The 6,798-nt window shown below is 43.3% G+C and overlaps 1 protein-coding gene across 4 annotated transcripts in view; it reads left to right on the top strand.

Annotated features, from left to right (window-relative positions):
• The first annotated feature begins 6,157 nt into the window (after positions 1-6,157).
• TFDP1 (transcription factor Dp-1) overlaps positions 6,158-6,798 on the top strand; it is a 146,915-nt gene continuing 146,274 nt past the window's right edge. For 2 of the 4 annotated variants that reach the window (XM_069094069.1, XM_069094065.1), the window contains exon 1: positions 6,158-6,289. The gene's annotated coding sequence lies outside the window, so the exon portion shown is untranslated. Of the gene's footprint in view, positions 6,290-6,498; positions 6,571-6,733; positions 6,753-6,798 lie in introns of those variants that run through there. The other 2 variants (XM_069094066.1, XM_069094068.1) reach the window with 2 other exon arrangements.

Genomic DNA, 6,798 nt, shown 5'->3' with positions numbered 1-6,798 from the left:
TATGATATATGAGTTTTCCTCATAGGATCTCTTTTAAGTGGTGATTGATGGATTTTTTTTTTCTATTTCTACTTTTGGCCTTTGTTCTAATGCTTCAGGACAATTTTCTTTAATTATTTCTTGTATTATTGTATCAAGATTTTTTTTTATTATAACTTTCAGTTAGTCCAGTTATTTTTATGTTTTCTTTTCTTGATCTATTCTCCAAATCTGTTGTTTTCCTTATAAGATCTTTCACTTTCTCTTCTATTTTTTCATTATTCATATTTTGTTTAATTATTTATTCGATCTCTTATAATTTTGCTGGCTTTGCCTTACCCAATTCTAATTTTCAAGGTGTCATTTTCTTCCTTAAGTTTCTGGATCTCCTTTTCTAATTAGTTGAGTTTCCTTTTATAATCTTCTTGTTTTTCTTGGATTATTCTTATTTAGTTAGTTAGTTTTTCCTCCATCTCTGTCATTTAATTTTTAAAGGCTTTTTAAAGATCTTCTATGAATTCTTTTTGGGCAGGTGACCATTTGATGTTATTCTTTGGTGGTTTCTTTACTTCAATGTCCTCCTATGAAGATGAACCCTTCTTCTCTATTCCTACAATAGTTTTCTATGGTTGCATTCTTTCTCCTTTGCCTATCTATTTTTTTTTTTTTTTGGTGATAATAGCTTAATTTTTGTAATTACCTCTAGCCCTGGGACATGGGAGATGGTGCCTCTTGTCCAAGATCTTCAGTTCTCCCCTCTAGCCTGGAACCAAATCCAAACCTCCAATCTCCTGTAAGTGCCCACAATCAGGGGCTTTCTGCACTCACAGGAAATGTGCTGGTTTCTTCTCACCCCTGCCACTCTTCACAGCAAAGCTGGGTCTGGAGTTCCTCGTCAGCAGGAAGATCTCTTGATCTTCCAGGGCTCAGATGACCAACTCCCCTGATTGTCCCACCCAAACCCCTTCACCATCCCGGGGGTAAAGTTCCTGTGGCTGGGGAGGAGGCAACATCTCAAACAATTAACCCCAGGCCTTGCTGCTGGTTATTAAAGTGGACCCTCACCTAGAGGTATTTACTCTTCATAGGGACCAAACATCTTCTTGGAATTTTTCTTCAGATTTTCTCAAATTGTCAAAGGGAGACCTCCATTGTGCCCCTATTCTTTCTTATTTTTACCACCCCACCTTTTCCCTAAGGTGCTATTTTAACTCTCTGGAGGGAAAAAAATCTTGAGAGCTTGAAATTTTCTGACCTACTCTTCCATCCTCCCAGAATCCTCTTACTGATTTCATTTTTGCAACATCTTGAATTTGTCCCCTTCTTTCCTCCGGCATGGCTACACCACTCTAGTGCAAGCCCTCATCTCCTCAAGCCTGGATTATTGCAATTGCCTGCTGGTGGGTCTACCTGCCCCTCTGATTCATTCTCCTTTCAGCTACTAAAGTTATTTTTCTAAAGTGAAGGAACAACATGTCACGAAGATCAAATATAAAATCTCTGGAGTTCTAAGTCCTATATAATTTAACACCTCGTAATTACTTTTTCAGTCTTCTTACACATTATACCCCACTAGGTATTCTTTTTGATCCCGTGACCCTGGCTTCTTTGCTGTTCCTCAAATAAAAATGTCTATCTCTTGGCTTCCAGGCATTTTCTCTAGCTGACCCCCATGCCTGGAATGCTTTTCCTCATCTCTTCCTATAGGTTTCCTTTATGTCTCAAGTAAAATTTCACCATGTACAGGAAGGCTTCCCCAAACCCTCTTAATTCTAGTGCCTACTCTCTGTTAATTATTTCCTATTCATCCTGTATATAGCTTGTTTGTATGGTTTTTTTTCCCTTGATGATCCCAGGAAACCTTTTCACCAGTAAACATCCTAAGAAATTATATCAGTTTTGGTATTCATACCTTTTAAGTACCCTCAATATTCTTTTTCTCTCTGATTGGAGAGTAGGAGGGTAGATCAAAGAACTCTTCTTCCCAAAGATTCCATTTTACTTTTCATTTCTTACCAGCTTCCTTCCTCTGCCTCTGGAGTCCACCAGCTAAACCTTCTTCCCCACCCTTCCTTGCATCCTGCTTTTCAGCTTTCTATTCCTCCCATTAGGTTGTAAGATCCTTGAGGGCAGGGGCTGTCTTTGTTATTTGTATTCCCAGACCTTGGCTCTCCTTGGTGTTTAATAAATGCTTACTGACTGACAATCCTTAAGGGCAAGGACTATCTTTTGCCTTTTTTTTTTTTGTATCCCCAGGCTTAGCACAGGATCTAGAACATAGCAGGGGTTTAAAAATTGCTTATTGGCTGATTTTCATTTTGTTCAGTTATATAGACTCTTCCTGACCCCACTTGGTGTTTACTTGGCAAAGATTCTGGAGTGGTTTGCCATTTTCTTTTCCAGCTCATTTTACAGATGAGGAAAGGCATACAGGGTTAAGTGAGTTGTCCAGGGTCATACAGCTAGTGTCTAAGGCCAGATCTGAACTCAGGGGGATATATTTCCCTGACTCTAGGCCCCATGCTTTATCCACTGTGCCACCTACCTGCCCAATTCTTTCATTTATACAGTTGTCAATGTGTTTGTTTTCTTGGTTCTGTTTATTTCTCTATGCATCAATTCGTATGAGTCTTATAATGCTTTTCTGTAACTATTCCACTTGTTACATTCTTGTATCACAATAGCCATCCTTCAATTTATGGCATCTACTTTGTTTGGAGAAACTACTTCTAATTTAGGGGTAAGGGTCATGGAGGAGGTAGCATTTGAAATACACATTAAAGGAAAAGAAGGATTTTACTAGGTAGAGAGAGATGTGGGAAGTTTCTACTCAGTATTGGGAAACAAGATAGTGAGCTATAGAATCGTGATCAGTAGTTCATTTTGGCTGGAAGGTTGTTTGTGCAAAGGGGAACACCATGGAACAAGCCTGGGAAGGTATAGAACCAGATTATGGAAGACCTTAAGTATCAGGCTAAGGAGTTTGTATTATTTTGTAAACAATGGGGAGTCCCCAAAGTTTTTGAGAACTGGAGGGATGTCATCAGAATTACACATTAGGAATATTACTTTGGCTGTGGAGTGCTGGATAGAATTGAGCAGAGGAAGACCAAAGGAAGAAAGCTAGTTGAGTCTATTTCACCTTCTAGTTGAAATTTTTCACCTTTCCTTCCTCCAGATTAATTTCATTATTATTTTTTCTTGCTCTAAAAAGTAATCCTTTGGTAATTTGACTGTATGGTACTAAGAAAATTAATTTAGGTAGTACTGTCATGTAAGATTTTTTTTTTTCTCCTCAGGAGATGGAGGAACAGAAAATAAATGCTTGTTAATTGAAAAAGAAATTTTAAAAAGTCTATTTCAATAGTTTAGGTAATGTGAGTCTGAATGAAGGTACTGGTAATGTGAGTTGAAAGGAGAGCAAGGATTGGAGAAGTAATGTTGAAGTATCAAAATTATAGATAGATTGTAGGGGTTGAGAAAGGAGGAGGAATCATAGATTTGGAAAACAAGGTGACTGACATCCAGCTGATTGTGCCATCCATAGAAATTAGTGGATTAGTATGAGGATCAGGTTTTTTTGGGGAAAGATGGTGAAATGTTTAGAGTGTGGTATTAGCTGGACTTTTAGGTAGAGATATTGGTGGTGGTCTGAAATTTGGAACTGGAGCTTGGTTAGGTCTGGAGAAGCAGATTTGGGCCTCATCTGAATAGAGGTGATAATCAAGTCATGGGAATGAATGAGTTTGCCAAGGGAGACTGGACAGGAGCATGGGTGAGGCAATTAACTTTCTTGAACTTCAGACTGTACAAATGTGAAATGATGATGATGATGAAGAAGAAGAAGATAGTATTACTAATAATAGTATGGCATAGTGGAAACTTCTAGTCAGGAAGATCTGGGTTCAAGTTCTGGTTCTGACATTTATTAGCTTTATGAGTGTGAGTGATCTTTGAACCTCAGGTAATTTTTAAAGACCATTTATAAAAAAATAGATTTTTATTAATATCTCTTGCTTTTATAATGTCTGGCTTTCCCTCTATGTCCCTTTATCTCTATCCCTAGAGAGTTATCCCTTAAAACACTTAATTTTTTTTTAAAGGGAAAAGAAAACCCTCAAGGAAAACTGATTAACACAATGAAAAAATCCAATGTTATTATATCAATGTCCCACATCTAATGCATCCCATCTTCTGCAAAGGAATGTATGGGGAGGGAGGTATCCTTTTTTGTTTTTTATCTCTTCTTTGGGGCCAGTTTTGATTAATTTGTGATTGTTCTTTCACTTATATTATTATAGTCGTTATGAATGTATTTTTTTCTGACTCTGAATTTTTCACTTTGCATCAGTTCATCTAAGTCTCTCCATGCTTCTCTGCATTCATCATATATGTTGTTTCATACAGCAGAGTAACATTCCATTTCATTCATATACCTCAGTTTGACTAGCCATTCCCCAACTGAAGGGCATCTACTTTGTTTCCAATTCTTTCTTGAAAAAAAAAAAAAAAACCCGCTGCTATAAATATTTAGGTGTATGTGTAGCTTTTCTTTTCTTTTTTTTTTTGTCAGTGATCTCCCTGGGTAGTAGATTCTGCCTAGTAGCAGAATCCCTGGGTAATATTTGCCACCTACCTATCTGACCAGGTTGTGAGGAAGGCACTTATTCATGTAAGTACTATAAATTATGAGTTGTTACAATCAGAACAGGTAAAAGACGAGGAACAATCAGATAAGGCAGAAGAACCTGGAGAGACCACTATCAATCCAGAGAAGAGAGAGTGTCAAGGAGTCAGTGGTCAACTGGTCAACTGTGTCACCTGTGGAGGAGGGGTTAAGGAAGATGAGGAATGAGGAAAGATCATTGGGTTTGGCAGTTAGTTGATCATTAGTGACCTTGGAGAGAGAGGGTTCCATCAGTAGAGTGGTGGAAAGGGAAGCCAAAGTATATTCTTTCTAAAAGAGGAAAAGAAATAGTTATTTTGAGGAGACAGTAGGGTAAGGAATGTAGATTTTCTTTTGTTTTTGAGGCTTTGGAAGACCTGAACATGGTTGTTAAGTAAGAAAAGGAGCCAAAACTGAAGAATTTGAAGTTGAATGAAAGAGAGGGAAGTGATAAGGGTCTGGGAGGAAATGGATGGGAGAGGAAGGGATCTTTGGCACAGTTTAACATTGCCAAAGAAAAGTATTACTTTATTCTATTAGGCAACCAGCTAACCAATATACTGAATAAACAGAGAACATTTTCCTTATGCCTTGTCTTCTATTAATTTGCCCACGATAAGTGTCCAGAAATTTGAGGGTGGGGTCGGTGCATTACTAGTAGGGAAACAGAGGTGGGTGTAATCAGCATAAAATGGTCAAATTGTGAAATCATGCTGGTTAAGTGGGAGTGTAATGTAGTAATGATATGTTGCATATACCCCAGCGCCTTTGGTCTAGGAACCTCAAAGTATTTTGCAAACATTAATTATGCATCACAATACCCTGTGAGGGGCAGGTGATTTTTTTTTTTTTTATCCCCATTTTATTGAGGCAAAGGAGGAAGGTTAGATCAGGCTGTTAGGACAACTGCTGCCCCATCTGGAGCTGGACTCGGCAATCCAGCCCGGTTTCTCCGCGCACCCCTCCCCCACCGGTTCTTTTCAGAGGTGAGCACATGGCAGTGACTCAACCCGGTGGCACTAAGGGATGCGGGGACAACTGGGCGGGCTCGCCCTGGCCCTCACACCCAGTGGCACGGCCTCCTTCCCGGATGACCTCATTGCGGCCAGTAAAGGCGGCCCTTGGGGAGGCATGGAATTGTTGGGAACGGAGGTGGCGCGCGGGCCGTGGGAGCAGGGCGCGGGGCACGCTCTGCGGCTGTCCGCACGCAGGTGGCGGAGACATCCGTCGGGGCACCCCGCTGAGCCTGGGCTTGCTCTGGCATTTTTTCCCCCGCTTTTTCTCCAAAGCACACCACCGGTAAGATACACGGGCGGGCTTAATTTTTCCACTTTGACGTTTTCGCGCCGCGCGCTTCCCGCGCTCTCGGCTCTCTCCCAGGCAGACCCAGACACACCAACACATGCAAGCACGCACACCGAGCCCTACGCGGGAGCCCAGCGCGGGGGCGGAGCAGAACTGGCGGGAGCGAGGGAGGGAGCGAGCCAAAGGCGCGAAAAAGCCGCGCAGGCGCGCCCGGCTCCCCGAGGCGGAGCGCGCGGGGGTGAAACTGACACTTTGGGCCAGTCTCTATGGGGCCGCTCGTGGCCGCACGTCACCGCGTTGCCGGCACGTCACGCCGGCTTGACGCTCCCAGTACAAAGTGTAAGTTTCAATTTTTTTTATCCCCCCTTGGCCAACTCTCCCAATATTGTGGGGAGAAGTGGGACCGAAGTCTGGGGGGAGGGGGGTCGGGGGAAAGCGAGTCCGGCCTCTGAGCTGCCGGGATCTACTCCCCTCCCCCGTGATCTCTCCCCTCCTTGGGTGCGCGGGGGCTGCAGCGGCGGGGCCGCGAGCTGCCCCGCTCCCCATCTCCACCTCCCTCCCACCGCCAACCCGCCTTCCCCCCCCCCCGCGGCGTGGGCGCCAGGACCCGGGCGAGCCAGGTGTGGGTCACAGAGCCGGCCTCGCGGGCTAGGGGCGCGTGTGCACGTCCACGCGGGGCCCTGGAAGGGGGGGTGCAGCCTGGGATGGGGGTTGGGGTGCAAGGATGCAGCTGGCTTTGGAGCCACATGCGGGAGGATGGGGGGGTTCCTTCTGGAGCCCGGGAAGGATGGAGCTAGGGGAGGTCAGCTGGAGAATTGAGTGTGTGTGTGTGTGTGTGTGGGGGGGGG

This window comes from Petaurus breviceps, unplaced genomic scaffold (genome assembly GCF_028583685.1).
Source record: "Petaurus breviceps papuanus isolate PSGF00001 unplaced genomic scaffold, PetGlider_PUasm1.0 214, whole genome shotgun sequence".
In the NCBI taxonomy this organism is placed as follows: Eukaryota; Metazoa; Chordata; class Mammalia; order Diprotodontia; family Petauridae; genus Petaurus; species Petaurus breviceps.
Note: the sequence above shows the minus strand (reverse complement) of the source record. Positions and strands in the feature narration are given on the sequence as shown.